This window comes from Petaurus breviceps, unplaced genomic scaffold, assembly GCF_028583685.1.
Source record: "Petaurus breviceps papuanus isolate PSGF00001 unplaced genomic scaffold, PetGlider_PUasm1.0 37, whole genome shotgun sequence".
Lineage (NCBI taxonomy): Eukaryota > Metazoa > Chordata > Mammalia > Diprotodontia > Petauridae > Petaurus > Petaurus breviceps.
This window is the reverse complement of record NW_027186296.1, coordinates 23,649,280-23,668,199: the sequence shown is the minus strand read 5'-3', so window position 1 is coordinate 23,668,199 and position 18,920 is coordinate 23,649,280. Positions and strand designations below refer to the sequence as shown.

Below are 18,920 nucleotides of genomic sequence, written 5' to 3'. Positions count from 1 at the left end.
CATCTTACTCCACATACCATAAGGTCAAAATGGCAAGCAAACAGGTACTTAACACCTTGTTTCAGGTAAGCCTTGCCCCTGATTATATAAAGTCTTTGTTAAGAAACAGAACTTGTGAAACCCACAGTGGGAGGGACTTGCCAAAGACAGTAGCAGGGAGGAGCTTGTGACAATATATAAGAAGAAGCCCAAGATGGGAAAGAGCATAAATGAGAAAGGAAATAGTTGTGGAGGCCAGGCTGTAGTCTGTTTGTCTGTTCTGTTGTTTGTGATACTTTCTACAAAAGCCCTGGGACCTTACTGGGAGCCCTGAAAGAGAATTTTCTTGTTGTCTGTTTACAGAAGTCCTAGAGGAGGGTTTCAGAGGTCCTGGGTCTATACTGACAATTTGTGTTGAGTTCTCAGAACTTGTTTGTAGGTCTGTGTTGATTTCACAGGCAGAAAATTAATTGATGGTGGTGCCAGCAATGTGAATGAATGTTGTTTTGACTCTTTTAAGCTTTGTCTTCCCAGAAACAGATATTGAAAAGGAGTTGAGTTGGACTGGAAACTATGAGCTTCAATATGGAATGGACAAAGAACTGGAGGAGGAGCTGGATGAGGAGCTGGAAGAGGAGCTGATGAATCCAGGTGATGATTGGGTAGATTCAAGCAAGAGCTGGACCCATGGAAGAGAAACCATGGAATTTGGGAGCCAGCCTCAAGTCAAGATGAAAAGACCTCTCCTTGGGTACTTAGTGCTGACTGAGAAGATTATGATTTACTATGGCTTAGGGGTGATAGAACTTTGTACTTTGTACCTTGTACCTTTTAAGGATGATTGAGTTAAGGATGATTAGAAAATAAGCTCCAATCAAGAAGAAAGACATTTTGACAATGTGACCTAGGGATGGATAATTTTGACCTTTGTACTTTGTGTCCCTTGAGGAGGCTTGCTCCTAAAGGATGATTGAGTTAAGGACTTACTGAATGATATCTTTTGCTTAAAACTATGTGGCCACTTTGGTGAAAACTATGTGGCCATGTTAGTGATAATTTGTTATTTTATAATATTGTGAATGCTGTACTTTGGTTTCTGTGAATTTTTTGCTTTAATTTTTGCTGAATAAATAGAGAATTTACCATACTATGTGATCAGAACCTTAGAGCTATTCACAGCAGCAGTCCTTTGGAAAGCTGCTTGTGCTTGGCTTTACAATGGGCACATGATTTAAACATAAAGAGTAATACTATAAGCAAATTAGGAGAACAAGGAATGTTTAGTTGTCCAATCTATGAAGAAGGGAAGAATTTATGACTAAAAAAGAGATAAAGACCATTACAAAATGCAAAATGGATAATTTTGATTACATTAAATTAAAAAATGTTTGCACAAAGTCAATGCAAACCAAGATTAAAAGAGAAGTAGAAAGCTGGGAAACAATTTTTATAGCCAGTGTATCTGATAAAGGACTCATTTCTAAAATATATAGAGAACTGAATCAAATATATAAGAATACAATTCATTCTCCAATTGATAAATGGTCAAAGGAAATGAACAGGCAATTTTCAGATGAAGAAATTAAAGCTATTTATAGTCATATGAAAAAATATTTCTAAATCAATATTGATTAGAGAAATGAAAATCAAAAACAACTCTGAGGTACTACATCACACCTATCAGATTGGCTAACATGAAAAAAACAGGAAAGTTATAAATGTTGGAGAAAATGTGGGAATATTGGGACATTAATGGATTGTTGGTATAGTTGTGAACTAATCCAACCAGTCTGCAGAGCAATTTGGAACTATGACCAAGGGGCCATAAAAATGTGCATATCCTTTGATCCAGTAATATCACTACTAGGTCTATATTCCAAAGAGATCAGACAAAAAGGAAAAGGAACCACACGTACAAAGTTATTAATTGCAGTTGTTTTGTGGTGGTCAAGAATTGGAAATTGAGGGAATAAGAAGATGTGGTATATGAATATAATGGAATACTATTGTTTCATGAGAAATGATGAGCAGGCAGATTTCAGAAAAACCTGGAAAGACTCATATAAACTGATGCTGAGTGAAGTGGGCAGAACCAGGAGAACACTGTACGAAGTAACAGCAAAATTGTACAATGACTAACTTTGATAGACTTAGCTCTTCTCAGAAATGCAATGATCTAAGACAATTCCAAAAGACTCATGCTGAAAAATGCTATCCCCTCCCAGAGAAAGAACTATGGAGTCTGAATACAGATCAAAGCTTACTATTTTCTCTTTTTTTTGTTTTTTTTTCTTTCTCATGGTTTTTCCCTTTTGTTCTGATGCTTTTTTCACAACTTGACTCATGCAAATATGTTTTATATGATTGTACATGTATAACCTATATAGATTGCCTGCTGTCTTGGGGGAGGGGGAAGGGAGGAAGAGGGGGAAAATTTAGAACTCAAAATCTTATAAAGTGAACATTGAAAACTAAGAATAAATAAATAATTAAAAAAAGAATCCTTCCTAGTGTCTCTCTATTAGCAGGCGCTGTAGGATATTCTGCTCACTTCTTTATTTAGATGTTTCTGCTAACCTGAATTTTGCCTTTACCATAAAGAGGCCAGGTCTCAGCCAAAGATAAATATGTATTCAAATTAAAGCAGAAAGTTCAACCTCTGCCTAAATTAGGGATGTTCCTGTCTTGGGGCACTGAGCAATTGTTTATAAACTCCAAATGTGCTGTTTAATATAAACTCCATAATACAGCAGAAGACAGAATCACATGAGCCTGAAGGGCCATTTTATTGCCCTTAGGCCAAAGAAAGAAAATTACTCAAACTAATTGTAATATAGTATGGAAAATTAAATCTCTAAAGGTAAAAGGGGGTATAAAGAAGAGGGCAGAGACATTGGCCACTTCATCTACTTGAGTTATAGTAGCATAGTGTTTATTCCAAGTGGGTAAGCAATGGATAATTATTGAACTCATAATTTCCTAATATTAAAAAATGTTTGGCTCAGCGAGTAAGAGCACCGGCTCCAGTGTCGGGATGACCTGGATCAAATCCGGGCTCAGATACTCAGCACCACACCCAGAAATAACTGGCCGTGTAACCTTGAGCAAGTTACTTAACCCCAATTGCTTAAAAAAAAATGTTAAGAGCTTGAGTTTTCATAAGGTGGATACATTAAAGTTTTGCATTTTTCTGCTTTCAAAAAAAGTGAAATGTTTTTGATAAAATAAATTCATCTCTCTATCTTTCTCAGCAATTTTGCAGACACGATACCAACCTTTTTATATTCTATTAAATGGTTATACTTGTATATGTTTATGTCAAGGAAAGATTAGGAGAGAGAGAAAGGGAAATAGAATGCTTAGAAGAGTTGGTGCAGTAGAAAAATTGAAAGAAGTCTAAGCTGTATACAAGTGAATGAGGCAAGAGGAGAAAAAAAAAAAACAACTAAAAAGAAAAAAAAACCCAAAAGACAGGATCAGACAGTTTGACAATGAGTCAAAACTCTTAAAAACTGAAAGGATTGTTGAGGGTTTATTTTTAAGGCAGGATAATGTAGGGAAATTGGATATTAATATCTCCTTCTGCAGGAGGGCTGAGTCAAGAGAATCAAGAAATGAGAGAAAGGGTGTGGGGGAGGGGGCACTGAAAACTTAGCCAAGAGCTAGGGAAGGGATTTTGCAAGTCTGGGAATGATGAATGGAAATAAGGGTACAGGAAGTCAAACTGGGCCAGAGAGAAATACAGCACAATTCCACAGTTATTAAAATCTATCTTAGGCAGAGTACTGTGGTAGGGACTGAGTAGGTTATACAGTTTAAATAAGAATGGTCCCTGCCTTCATGCAAATTACAGTCTGGTAGGAGTTCCCTACACACAGCATCATAAGGGGCAAAGTATTATGGTTGTGGCCTAAGAAGGATTCCATCTCCAAGTTTTTGTAGGATGGCAGCTGTATGGAAAAAAAAATAAACAGAAACTGACACTTTGCCACAATATGCATTAATGAGTGACACAGAAAAAAAAAAAAACCTTTCTCCAGAGTATAGAGGTATCCTGTGGAGTATACTATTAATGGAATTCAGGTGGAAAATGAGGGCTACAAAAGTTTCTAAAATGAGCATTTGTTTTGTTTTGTTTTATATTTGTCTCTCTTTTATTTGTTCTCTCTCTCTGCCTTTCTCTTTCTCTCTGTCTCTCTGTGTCTCTCTGTCTCTGTCTGTCTCTCTGTCTCTTTTCTTCTCTCCTGTCTCTCTCTTCCCATTACCAAATGTAGAATTGGCCCATAGAGTGGAAATAACACCAGTATGTACATGTGAAAATATATTGCCTAACCCACTGACTTTTTGATTAAAAAAAAGTTTATAGAATTTCAAGCTTTAACTACTGCTTCTATTTGAAAATTGAAGTTTAACAGTACTTCAAACGGAATTTAAAACCTCTATTACTATGAATAATGACTTTTTCAGAGGCAATGACAAAAATTAAAATTCCTTAAAATACTCGGCAAAAGAGTAAAGGAAAAATAGAAGGGACAAAGAACTGAATCTTCAAAGTGATAACTGAAAATATTGTGTGTGTGTGTGTGTGTGTGTGTTGGGGGCAAATCTCCACTGTATTTCTGCTTCCCTTTGGCTTTTTGTGTAAGGTGTCTCCATAGGGTATGTCTATCAGCCCAGAGCTACTAGCATACTGTGCAACACAGTTCAAGTCCCAGATCTTTTATATCAGCCTGGTTCAGATACTATATCAACTGAATTTGGACCCAGGTCTTCATAACTATGAGGCCAATTCTCTATCTACCATCTATTTTTATACACATTTTAAAGATAAATAAACTGAGATTCTCAGAATTTCAGTAAGTTGCCCAAGATCACAGAGTTAGAAAATGGGAGAGGATTTGAATGCATATCTGCTGACTCTAAGAACTGTTAATATGCCACTACATTATGCTGTCTCTATCAACTTACTAGCTATGGCAGGGGCAATATCCTAACATCATTGTCGTCTCCAATACAAGTTATGTTAATCTTTCCCTAAAAGGTACTGAGACATTCCTCAATACTTGGTTGGCTCAGGGTTCTAAAGATTCAGACTGCTGACATCACTTCCTCATCACCTGAGTACAAAGCAGGCATGAGGAGCTCCAGGCCAGGAGCTTTGATTCTCAGCTGATGGATCACAATGGGTAAGCAAGGCAAGCAAGCTTCCTTCAGCTAATTCCACTCAAGTTGTCCTCATTGCCAATCCTTGTACATATTTCTCCTGCTATGAATAAACAAATCTCTTTTTGGTAACTATTAAATGACCTGCAAGTGCTGTACTCTGCCCCAGTATCAAACCCAACCTACTAGGGAATTAGTCTGCTAGACCTGGTCCAGAACACTAATTCAGTTAGACATGACCTAGAAAAGTTAATATAAGTTCTGAAGTGACTAAGCCACCAGAAAAATCCAATTTAATATTTAGTAAAGAAGTCTGACTATAATTACCAGTGGCTCTTGATTATATCAGCTAGTGGCTCAGTGGATAAGTTTGGAACTCAAATTAGGAAGATGAGTTTAAATCTGACCTTAAACGCTTACTGGCTTATGACCTTGGGCAAGTCATCTAACCTCTTTTCCCCTCATTTCCCTCATATGTAAAATGGGGATAATAATATCACCTACCTCACAGGGTTGTCTTGAGTTGATATTTATAAAGTACTTTGAAAACACTATTAAAGTACTATGTAAATTCTATATCTTAACCAGGAATCTGCAAACTAAAAAAAAATTCTCATAAACATATTATTGATTTTCTTTGTAATACTATATGTTTTATTTTATGCACTTAAAAGCATTTTTTTAACCAATAAGGGGTCCATAGGTTTGACCAATCTGTCAAAAGGGCCCATGACATAATAAAAAGATAAGAATCCTAGAATATACTCCTTCATCAACTCAAATGGATGATTATCCTTCTATCAGATGGATTGTACTCATACTGTGATTTTAAAATATTTGAGGATTTCTGTATGTCGTAATTCTAGAGAAGGAAATAGCAAACCATTGTAGTATCTTTGCCAAGAAAACTCTAAATGGGGTCATGAAGAATTAAACATCACTGAAAAATGATTGAACAAAAAGAATGCATGTAGAAATTAGGGAAAGTTGATTTGAAACATGAATAATTTTACCTTTGATACTGGTATAACATTATTGATGCCCCTGCCATGAAGAAATCACCAAAAGTCACCAATTCTACCCTAATACAATCCACAAGTCAGTCTTCCGAGTTAGAGGGAGAAGGTCATAAGGATGCATTCAAAGTTGTCTGTCATCCATTCCCACAAATGCTTCTATTAAAAAAAATTAAGTTTATTCATTTTGCCATAACTTGAGGGGTTTTTTGTTTAAAGTCACTTTGCTTTTTTATAACACAATTTAGGCTGGTTATTAAAATGGAAAATCAAATGAGAAAATGCTAATATCTAATTTGGAGTAATATTGAACTAATCACTATTCCAGAAATTCAGTCTACAGATTGATAAGACAATTTTATATCTAAAGAGTAAAGTAGATAGAAAAGAAAGGAGATGCTACCCTGCCTCAGGGATTCTAGAATTTTTCCAGAGTCAGAGGTAGGGACTGTTCCCAAAAATCCCTTTAACATACTATTTGGCAAAAAAAAGTACAATAGTTGTTACATGTTGGGAAGATGGACACATCCCATACCACCCCTGGCCAAAGTTAGAAACATTATCATTGCCCAAAGGATAAGGCATGGCCCTTAGCTCAAAGCATTTAACCTGGATTCTGAAACATATCACTTTCCTGGATAATCAGACCACTCCTCTTTATGAAACCGCTCAGAAACTTTTGAATGAGCAAGCTTCCTCTAAACTGAACAAAAGATTCGACTTATTTCCCAATCAACAATGTTAGAGTCCATCACCGACTTGTTCATCTAAGTGGTTAACCTGCCTGTATCATAAGATGGCCTATCTGACCTAACTATCTGTGCCTCAGTTTTTATCCAACATCTAGTACTACCTGTCTCCCTCACCCTAGCTCAGCCCTCTGGATCCATCAAGACTCTTTTAGGTTTTCTATACCTTCAGGGAGACATGATATTCTCTGTCCTTCGGTCTACTGTAGGACAGATTCTCTGGCTACTCCATCCACTTACGGATGTGCTTCTGACTTTATACCTTGAAAGCATTCTCTGATTTGCCCAGAACCTGGTACCTCCTCATCCTGGAACATCCATCTTCTCCTGTGACCTTCTCACCCTGAAACATCTCTTTTCCCATTGACAAGTTCCTCCATTTGGGGAGGGACCCAAACCAACTAACCTTCATAGCCCTCCCAGCTGTGCTTGTGACTTTCTAGACTTCAACACTATACCTTCAAATGGGTACTGTCTTCCACTCCCTTCACTTTTATGAGTTATTCCTCACTTCCTCCCCCCTCCTTTTAGAATGTAAACTTCCTGAGGACAGGGAGTGTCTTTTTTTTTTTTGTTTGTATCTCCAGTGCTTAGCACAGCACCCTGCACAGAATAAAGGCTTAATATATAACTACTGCCTGCCTTGACTGCCAGCTTCTCTACATTCAGTGAGCATCTGCCCTAGCCTCCAAGGCTAGAGATTGATCTCCGGCTCCCTTCCTCTATTTATCTGATTCCCTGGATCATCCTCATGACTGAATCTCCTGGTATAATTTGGTCAACCTATGTCACCAGTTCCCTAACCAGTATTCAATTTCACACGATTCTGCAGGAATACTTCCAGTAATGGAGAACTTACTACCTAATGTGGCAATCCAGTCCTTTTTTTCCCCTTAAAGCAGTTCAAATGATGAGAAAATAATTTATTATTCTGAACTAAACTCTGCCTTCCCACAACTTTCACCCTTTGGTCCTAATTCTTCTCTTTGGAGCCATTCAGAACAAGGCTAGGGGCAGCTAGGGGGTGCAGTGGATAAAGCACCAGCCCTGGAGTCAGAAGGACCTGAGTTTGAATGTAGCCTCAGACACTTAGCTGGGTGACTCTAGGAAAGTCACTTAACCCTGATTGGTACCAGCAAAGAAAAGAACAAGTCTGATTTCTCTTTCACACATCTGATCCTCAGAGTTTTGGAGACAGTGATTATATATAAATTATATATAATTTTTTTCTTCTGCAGGGTCCTCATCTCCAGTTCTTTCAAATGTTTCTCATATGATATTGATCAGAGATTCCTTACTGTCTTGTCCTCCTCTGGTTGTATTCCATTCTGTCGATACCACCCTTAAAATGTGACATCCATCATAGATCACAACGGCCCAGTTCTGGTATGACTTGTCATGGTAAGATGAGATGATCATCTTCCTTATTTTAAAAGGCCTGCTCTATTCTTCTGTTTTTCTCCTTTAAGTATAAGTTTATTGCATTCTTTTTCTATTATTATATGCTAAGATTGCATTACGAATTTTTTTTTGACAGCCATATCATGCTTGCAGTTCATTAAAATCCCAAAGGCTATTTCACAGGACCTCCTTTCTAGTCAAGTCTCCTTGTTCCTGTATTCATGCCAATGACCTTTCAATCCAGGTGCAGGATTTTGCCTTTTACTCTATTAAAATCCAACTTATTAGATTAGACCCATATTTATAGCCTGTTGGAAGTTTTTTTTTTTTATCCCATATCCGACATTCACTACATTCACCATTCCTTTTGACTTTGACCCAATTTGACAAATATTAAATTTATGTCTTTTATTCTAAATCTTTTTTTTTAATATTGAACAGAACATGGGTAGGAAAAGAACCTCGGGCCTTTTTCACAGTGTTCTTGGGGTTTTTTGAATTTCCCATAATAATAGTAACCAAAATTGAAAGAGAGAGAGAGAGAATATGTGTATGTGTGTGTGTGCACACACGCGTGTGTGTGTAGAAACTGAACTTATTAGGCACCATTTATGATATTATTTCATCTCAAAAACCTCCCCATTGACATCAATCTCCTATTCAACAGTTTTTGAAGTTAGTCACTTAAGCAGGTATGAATCTGTCTTACCATATTATCATCCAGTCAAAATTTCTCCACCACCAATTTAACAGTGGAGGACATCTTATCGATTACCTATTCCAAAGTTCTCAAAGTATGGTGCAAGGACCCAGAAGTGGCCCAAAGACTCTTTCATGGGGTGTTTTCCACTAATTCTAGCAAACTCTTGACTTGTCCTTCACAATCTGTCATGAGCATAGTCATATCCATTCTAGATAAGTCTAAAGATCAAGATTATTTTGATAATAATGCTGACATTTAAATTATAACACAATAAATATCGACATAAACTACATAAAGAAAAGCTTTGGGGAACCTCTTCAAGAATTCCAGAGTGTAAAGGGGTCTTGAGATCAGAAATCTGCTAATCTATTGACTTTATCCAATCCCTTAATTTTATAGGTTTTTGGTCTTGTATATACATATTCCCCAAATTAAGCATTTGTGGGTAAAATCAGTTGTTTTGTGACTTTTAGTGGCTTATGTTTTCTGAACTGACTGGTTTTACTTTGTTATTTGAAAACATCAGTTTAGCCATTTTAAAATCCTTTTGAGGAAAGGCAAGAGTATGCATAGGGGCAGCTAAGTGGCATAGTAGATAGTGCACTGGGCCTGGAGTAAGGAAGTCCTGAGTTCAAATTCAGTCTCAGATATTTACTACCTTCATTATTCTGGGCAGGTAACCTGACCCTGCGGACCTCAGTTTTCTTATCTGTAAAATGAGCTGGAGAAGTTAACCACTCCATTATTTTTGCCAAGAAAATGCCAAATGAGGTCACAAAGAGTCAGACACAACAGCAAAGAGTATGCATTTCTACTTTATAGACTATCAGCAGTACTGCTTTTATTGAGTGCTGAAATATTTTTGTTTTCCTTATGAATAACTGCAGAAAGTGAGTAAGCAAAACCCAGAGATAAGTTCCTTGCCCAATGTCTCATAGAAATTAAGTAGCAGAGTGGGGACTTGAACCCTAGTCCTCTGACTAAATAAAGTACCCTTACCACTGTTAACAAACTGCCTCCAAAAACTAAGGCTTTTATCCAATGACTACCAATTTTTTTTTCTTGAAATCCAATGAATTTTCCTGATTGTCATTCTGGTAACTCTGAAAGAAAAGGAAATAAGCTCATTTTTGCATGATTTGTTTTTAAGAAACCCTGCTGGTTTCTAGTCTTTACCATTTTCCCCTATAAGTCAACAATCTGAAAAAATCTAATTAGTTTTTTTTTTTTATGGGGAACAATCAGTATAGTACATGTAAGCCTGGAATTTGTCATTTTTATTAGTTTTAGCTTATTCTATAACTTTTTCTTTATGATGTGCATGATACCATTCTTACTCATCCATGCTAATCTTTGGTATTCTTCTTTGGCTAAGCATCCCTGCTTCCACCTTTTGTATATGTCATTTTAAAATGAACTAGAAAACTCCCTATGAGATAACGTTGATTTTATATGCCTTTCCTTTTCTTTTCCTCATTTGGTTCATTTGAAATTATATCATCAAAACTTTATTTCTTTCCCTCTTGACCATCTTCCCTTTCTGAGAGTTAGGCCAAATGATGATAAGTATCTTTCATCTCACTTTATTGAGACGTGCTTTTTAAAAAGTATAATATACATGGCTGATTATGATTAGTACCCTCCTTCTTGACTATAATGAATTCTAAGACGATAGGATCATTTCCTTGCAAAATTCCAACCTTTCCCTTCCATTAACTGGTCCCTCCAGATTAAGAGTTCTCTACTCACCCCTATCTTCTGAAAAAAAGGTAATAATTTCTCATCAAGAATTAGTCAAACTTTGCTTTTTAATTTTTTTAAACTTCTCTCACATATGTTTCATTATGAAACTACAATTAAAGTTATGGGATTCAAAGTGCACCCTTTTAAGCCTATATTCAGGTAAGTTTTATAGGTTCATAGATTTAGAATAGGACAAAAAAGCAGAAACCATGTAGCTCAACCCACTCATTTTATAAATGAGGAAACTGAGGCCCAGAGTAGTAGGCTAAGTTGTCCAAAGTTACAAAGGCAGTAAGACATATCCTGCCAGAAACTATTTCAAACATCTTTACTTTAAATATCATAGCATATTGTGAATGAAACATCTCCTCCCTTCCATATTGCTGTGTTTCATCTTTCTCTTCTTCAGACTGTTTTTGCACTTCAATTCCTTCTGACTTAGGACCTGTGTTCCTAACTCAACACATCTCTAGACACCCAGAGACCCATGATGCTCCTCTTTGACCATCTTCTAACCACTGTCAATTCTATCCTTGCACCTTTCCAGCTCAGCACTAACCCACTCCATAGTAGCATTCCTAGAAAGGACATGTCAGTCAATTGACAACAAATACGGTAGGAGAAAGGAACCAGTGCACAAAGTTTTAAGCAGTCAATTATGAATATGTCTACAAGTTCCACCTTTCTATTTTTTTATCTCTCATATTCATATTCCTTTTACTAAGCATTGTGGACAAAATTGATTACTTTTATACTTTTAGTGACTTATGTTTTCTGAATTGATTGGTTTGGCTATTCTATTTAAAAATATCAGTTTAACCATTTCAAAGCCCTTTTGATTTAAGGCAAGAGCATGCATTGCTATTGCATAGATGATTTCCAGAACTGCTTTTACTGAGTGCTGGAAATTTTTACTCTTTTCCTCCTAAGTAACTGGAAAAAATAAAGTGCTTCCATTACAGGAAATGCAATTCCAGGTGACAGATGGGCTAATAACTGAAATAGAGGCAGCAATTTTTAGGGGAAAGATATTTGGGTCTGGAGTCATAGAGCCTGAGTTACTTTTTATCTGCATGACCTTAGGAAAGTCACTTAATTTTTCTGGGTCTCAGTTTCTTTTGTTTAAATAAGGGGTTTTGGGGCAGCTAGGTGGTACAGTGAATAGAACTCCAGCCCTGGAGTCAGGAGGACCTGAGTTCAAATCTGCCCTCAGACACTTAACACTTACTAGCTGTGTGACCTTGGGCAAGTCACTTAACCCCAATTGCCCTGCCTTCACCCCTCCAAAAAGATAAAAATAAAATAAAATAAAGGGTTTCAACTAGATGGCACATAAATTCCCTCTCAGTTCTAGAACTATTATTTTAAGGCAGAGAAGACAAAAGGCCCAGGGATAAAGAATTGTGGAAGATAAGAATCTGTGGAATGTTTTGCCTTTATCTTAAACTGGAGAGATGTCATCAAAAGACTGGAAAATTCAAAGCAGGCAGGGATTCCTAATCTGGGAGTCATGGTTTTTTAAATAAATGAATAAATAAATAAATAAAATAACTCTGATAATTTATTCTTTCTCTAATATTATGAACTGTACTTAACATATGTGAACTTTTTTTCACTATACTGGGAAAGAACTCCACATGCATTATCCCAGGTTTCCACAGTTGATACAAGCCAAGAGAGGAAGAACAATTCCCTATAGGATAAATAGACCCTTTAGAGATTAAATTGGAAAAAAATAAAAGGTTTTCCCTGCTTTCTTATGAGATTTCCACCAAAAATCTTTTGATTGCCTGACAATAGGGGTAACTTTCCATACTGTCTGACATCTGATTACCTTTTCTGGTTTTGGTATACAAAAGTGTCAAATCAGAGTCCAGCAACACTCCTGTGTACAGCCAAACCAGATTAAAATATACTTGGGAAATGTTTAGCAAAATTAAGTACAACATAGATAATGTTCACTTGTGGTTTTCTAGTCAATATGACATCCAAAGGGATCACTTCTATTTGTATTTGACACCACTGGTGTATAGCATATATATTAGCCATATGTTTAGCAATACCTCAGGCATGTGGATCCAGCTAGAATAAAATAGAAAAAGCTTACTTTCTGTTATTTATTGTAATTCTCCAAGTATATTTAGAAAAGCTTCTCTCCATGCCTCTAGGTTTTTATTTGTCCATGGGGTCCAATTGTAATCAACAACAGCATCAAAATTTATTGGTAAGCTATAGCATCAAAAAGAATAACACATCCCTTAAAGGGAGAAGGCAACATCAGGATCTCGAGGGAAAAAAAGTTTCCATTCATAAAAAAATCACACTTTTTTTTCTTTTGGAGGGGGGAAGGTGGGGCAATTGGGGTAAAGTGACTTGTCCAAGATCACATGGCTATTAAGTGTTAAGTGTGTGAGGTAGGGTTTGAACTGAGGTCCTCCTGACTCCAGGGCCAGTGATCTTATTCACTGTGCCACCAACTGCTCTAAAAATTGCACTTCTTAAAAAAATGCATCAGTGATAAATCAAGGATGTATAAAACTAACCTTTGAGATTTCTTAGAAGAGAATATAATAAAGACAGCTATAGGAAGTGAGTAAGTAATGGTGGGGCTTTTCAAGAGAAGAGCAATTTAATTGTTAAAAAGTGCACATGACTAATATAGAAATGTGTTTTGCATGACTACACACATATAAACATCAAGTTGCTTGTCTCCTCAAGGAGCAGGAGGGGAGAAAAAGAGGAAAAGAATTTGGAGCTAAGTATTTTTTTAAATGTTAAAAATTTTACTTATAATTGGAGAAAAAGAAAATATTAAATGAAAAAAATTGTTTAGAAGTACAAAACACATTATGGGATAGTAGGATATAAAATTAACTGTTGGCAATGCATGTGTAGGGACAGCTAGGTGGTACAATGGTCCTGGAGTCAAGAAGATTCATCTTCCTGAGTCCAAATCTGGCTTCAGATAATTACTGACTGTGTGACCCTAGGCAAGTCATTTAATTCAGTTTGCTCATCTGTAAAATGAGCTGGAGTAGGAAATGGACAACCACTTTAACATTTTTGCCAAAAAAAAACCCAAATGGGGTCATGAAGAATTGGACACAACTGAAAACTTAACAATCAAAAGTCTATTTTGATTGAAGAGTGTTAATCAAGGGCCTACAATGGGCCATATGCTATCCTAGGTGCCTGAAACAAAGTAGAATAGGACATGGCTTCCATCTGCTAAGACAGGAGTTCTTGATGATGGGTGTTGTTCGTGTGTGTGTGTGTGTGTGTGTGTGTGTGTGTGTGTGTTTGTGATGGATCCCTTTGGCCATTTGGTAAAGTCTATGGATGCCATCTCAGAATTATGATTTCTTACACACTTTTGTAATTGAAGGGAGAGGAAAATTTTAGTCACAAATTAGAGAAAATGAACATTTTCTTTCCATCAAAGTTGAAGGATCTCTGAAAATCTATCCCCAAACCCCCCCCCCCAAATGAATCCTAGGTTAAGAACTCATATTCTAAGAGATTCCAATTTAAATGGGATAACACAAAACACAAGAAACAATAAGCATAAATTAAGTTCTGAGCTTATCATAAACTAATGGCTCATATAGCCACCCAAAAAAACTGTAAGCCCTTTAAAAAATAATTTCTGGTTGCAAGGCCAATTATCTGATATTTTCCAACTGTCTCAGTGGTATTTTCAGATCATTTTCTTTTAGAATCACTAGTTTGGAAAAAATGGTTTATTGAAATAAACTTGGGAGAATTTCCAGAACTATGATTATGCTCTAATTAATATAATTTTGTATAGTCTTAATTTAGGCAGTGCCCTAGATGGTATCTAAATTACCTTGAGGTAATGAATATATTTATGAGGTGTAAATGGAAAATTTATTCAATATAACAAACATCCTTCATACAACTGCCAAAGTGATATTCCTAAGATTCAGATCTGAAAATATCACCTTCTCTTTAAAAAAATTTTCAACAACTTCCAATTGCTTTTCGTAGTATGTGTGCATGTATACGTGCGTGTGCATGCATGTGTGTGTGTGATCTGAAAGGATCAGTAACATTCTTATTGTTAGGGAGGTACCATGTTTCAGAGAAATGAACACAGGTCTTTCTGTCACCCAGGCTGACCTTCTTATCTGATCAATACACCATGCTATATCTCTATTCAGCTGGGAATTTACAATCTTCCATAATGACTTCCTCCTATTTTTTAAATCTTATTTCATGTTATTCCCATTAACATAGTCTCTATTGCCATCAAATTAGTGTACAGCTCTTCTCCATACACAATATTTTTATCTTCCACTTCTTTACCTTTGTCCAAGTGGTCCCTCATATCTAATAACATTGTTATTACAGTTTGCTGTTTGTCTTTTCATCTTTCTGTACCATAAGCTGCATAAGACCAGGAATAGCATCTTTTCCAAATCACATGATCACACTCTATGCAATCACTGTCTTCTTCCCATAGTGGACACTATAATAAATGTCTTTTAAATGGGCAAATGAATGATTTTTAGATAGTTTTACTGAATAGTGGCCCCAATCTGACAATGCGTATCTGACAACAGTGACTTAAAGGACTAATGAAGTATCTCCATAATTTTTTGTGGGGGTTTAAATGTGATCAGTTCTATGATTATAACTGTGATTTAGTGTAGGTCTACTTGGTGATATGTGGACCTAGAACCCAAATCTCCTGACTTCCACCACAACATTCTTGCCACTATAGTATATGGCTTCTCAGATGATCAACTTTCAGTACCTATTTATATTAAACATGGAAGAAATGACCAATGAAATGAGTGGTATTCCATAATGTATATTTTGAGTGAATGTGTAACTCATTAATCTTATTTACTACATTCCAGAGCTATCCTTATGATTATATACTTTGCATGGTATATGCATATATAGTATATCAACTCACCATTTTCAAGCTTTGCAACCTATTCAAGTGTGATTAATATCCTCTAAAATCTAATGTCACCACTGACACATGTGGTACAATTGTACATGACAAATTACTTTATGATACTAATGTGATCATTATGGTTGGCTCAGATTACCAAAAAATTCACTTTCTACATGTTATTTATATAGTTTATGAGAAAGGGGACGGGAATAAGCATTTATTAAGCAGTTAAGTTGCTAGAGCTGGATTTGACCTTTGATCTTACTTTATGCACAGAGTTCCATTCACTATACCACAAAGTTCCATGCTACCAATCTAGATTTAGGGATAGAGATTGGACATATGATAGTAGTATGTAGGGAGCTTCTAAGGTGAGGAAAATCCCTTTACCAATGCAGATCAAGATCTTTTTCTGCAACTTATATTCTTAGAGAATTATCTAGGACCCTGAAAATTGAAATGACTTATCAAGGGTCACACATGTATGTGAGAGAGGCAGGACTTGAAAACACCTGTTCCTAGCTTCTAGTCCATCTCTCTCTGCACTATATTTGCTTCCTCTGAGTCTAAAATTTGACTGATTTTAAATCTTTGATTTCCTCCACATTGCCATTTTAATGTATTGTGTACATTGTACATTGTGTACGATCTTGAATGTATTGTGAGGTAAGTAAAATCATAATATTCGATATACACTCTGCAACAGAGCTTTATATATGTTTAATTCATAGTCTGTTCCATTTTTTCCCCATATGTAGGTTAGGCTGAGATAAAACCACAAGGGGTTGACTCTTGACAACATACTTATGTGGATGGGGAATGTTTCACCTTTGCATATAAGGCTACAGGCCGAAGCATCTACACTGTACCCACAGAATGCCAAAGCTAATGTAGGCGTATGACTGGCACATGCTTCAAGTGGGACTAACAAGATATCACTGATGTTGCAGTGAATTTGTAAAAGCTGTCTGTGTCTGAAAGGTACCCTCCCCTCCTAACTCTCAGAATCTCAGATTTCAGCTCAAGATACTAGTTAGCTCTACTCGGAAGCCTTCCCTAATTACTACCCATTCTCTACCTGTTAATGCACATTCACTCTCCCTTTTTCCCTAAATCACCTTGAATTCACTCTTCTTTTCTGTGCTCTATGACAATGCAAAAATACAGTCCAAGTCTTCTAATACCCGAACTGTTTTACTTGAACACCAAGATGAGTCTCCCTAGAACACATAAGGAAATAATGAACTCCCTTGCCTCTAAAGAAACAGTTTATATCCAAAGTATCAGATTTTAGTACTAGATAAATATGAAAAAAGTTATAATTAGTCATGAAATGATATACTTTCCAATTCTGTACTGGAATCAAAGATAAAAAAATGTTTTATGTTTGGAGAGTACTTGATATTGTTCAAAGCACCTTTGCATGTTATTTAATTATTCCTTCACAAGATTTTATGAAAAAAGGCAAAGAAACATTATTTATATTTATAATTCTTCTCTAACTTACCATAAAACACAGTACCTCAAATTCATACACTATTTCTGGTCTTACTGAACAAAAAAATTCAAATTATTTTCCCTCGTTTCCTCTCCCCATCCTCATCTCTTCTCGTCCCCATGAGAAAGGCAGAGCAAATGTTGTTTTATAGAAAATGAAACTGAGACCCAGAAATGTTAGGGACTTGCCTAAGAAAACACAAGTAATAGTACTGGAGGAGAATGGAAATCAAGGTCTTCTACTTCAATGCCCATCCCAAGAGGTCACACAAGTCTTTATTTGCCAAGGAATCAGGGAGGAAAACAGAGAAGGGACTCTACAATAGCACTATGGATTCTGTATTGAAATTATTAGACAGTCCTTGGAGTCCTGGATAGACAACATGGTTCACCGTTTTACATACAGATCATCCATCAAGCTCCCCTGGCCAACTCTCTCATCTTCTGGCTGTGATAACTGAGCTGATTAAAATTTCCCTTCCTACCAAGACTACAAAATTACCATTATCCATTTCAAAGAACAACACAGATGCTGATCTTTTCTCTCTAATAGACAAATGCATGATTCCTTGTATCTTTAGCAGCAAATTAAGAAACAAGTCATAAGCATCTGAAACACTTACAAGGGAGTCTCCAGAATGATGGCAAATCTGCTGAATACTTAATAGGTTGTTTATATTCTAGCATTGTAACTAACTTTGATTGGAAATGAATTATGCACTATAGAATCAGGGCTGGCCTACATGGTTTAATGGTTGAAATAGAGAGAACACAGAACAAGAGCTAATTTTAGAAGAAATCATGACACTTTTCTTTACTCTTACTAAGATATAGGTGGCATTACATTACATTGAATATTTTGTTTAATCTATGAAAAGGTGTTGGTATGTCATCTGCACAAGGTGAGATTTCAACTTAAACTTTAAATGTGAATTTCAGACTATTTAAATGACCTCTCCATCTGATTCTTTATGATCCACTGTGATATGCATACAAATAGTTTTTTTCAAAAGCAAAGGTTGACTTTACCCAGCTTTTACAAAGAGAAAGGATGGTCAAAGTCTTTTCAAAGGCCATGTTTGACATTGCCTCAAACATTCTTATTTACTTCTACCCTGGTCCAATTATAATTTAGCATTTCAATAGTACTTCACAGTTACAAAATCCCTTTATATCCATGATAAAATATTGCTGTGTTTAGTGCAAAGTTTGTCAGTAATTGATGTGGATAAAAATGGTGACCTAAATAATGTTAAAGGTTGCTTTTCCAGTGCTTTGAGAGGCCCCATAGTTTATTCTGTAACTTGATGGCATCATAATTGTAAGATGGCATTACCCCTTATCTTGAACCTGTACCAAAAGAATTGCTTTTGTTTCCCTTATCCTGTGTTTCTCATCCTTTAATTTTTAACCTGTGTCCTTCTGCCCTGTCATTAAGTCCTTAAACCATGAAGAATTTCCATTGTCTCCCTCATCCTGTTCTAAAATCCTTTCTTGCCCTGTTTAATGTTTAATCCCTATAAAAACCTCTAAACATACATCATCATTCTAAAGCCTCTATATAAGTAGAACTCCCCCAAATATCAAGATCTCACTTAGCTTTCTTGCTAAAGATGTCCATGTCACTTTCATGTAATAAAGCTCCTATTGGATACAGAGAAGGTCTAAGTAAATTCATTCATACCTGACAGCTCTCCCAAATCTGATAGTAGATGAGATGTGAAGAGAATTCAGGTTTGTCT

At 36.1% G+C, this 18,920-nt stretch overlaps 1 protein-coding gene across 1 annotated transcript in view; it reads right to left on the bottom strand.

Annotated features, from left to right (window-relative positions):
* The window catches only part of LOC138169643 (protein unc-13 homolog C), a 487,553-nt gene that overhangs the window by 426,742 nt on the left and 41,891 nt on the right, over positions 1-18,920 (bottom strand). The window lies entirely within an intron of this gene.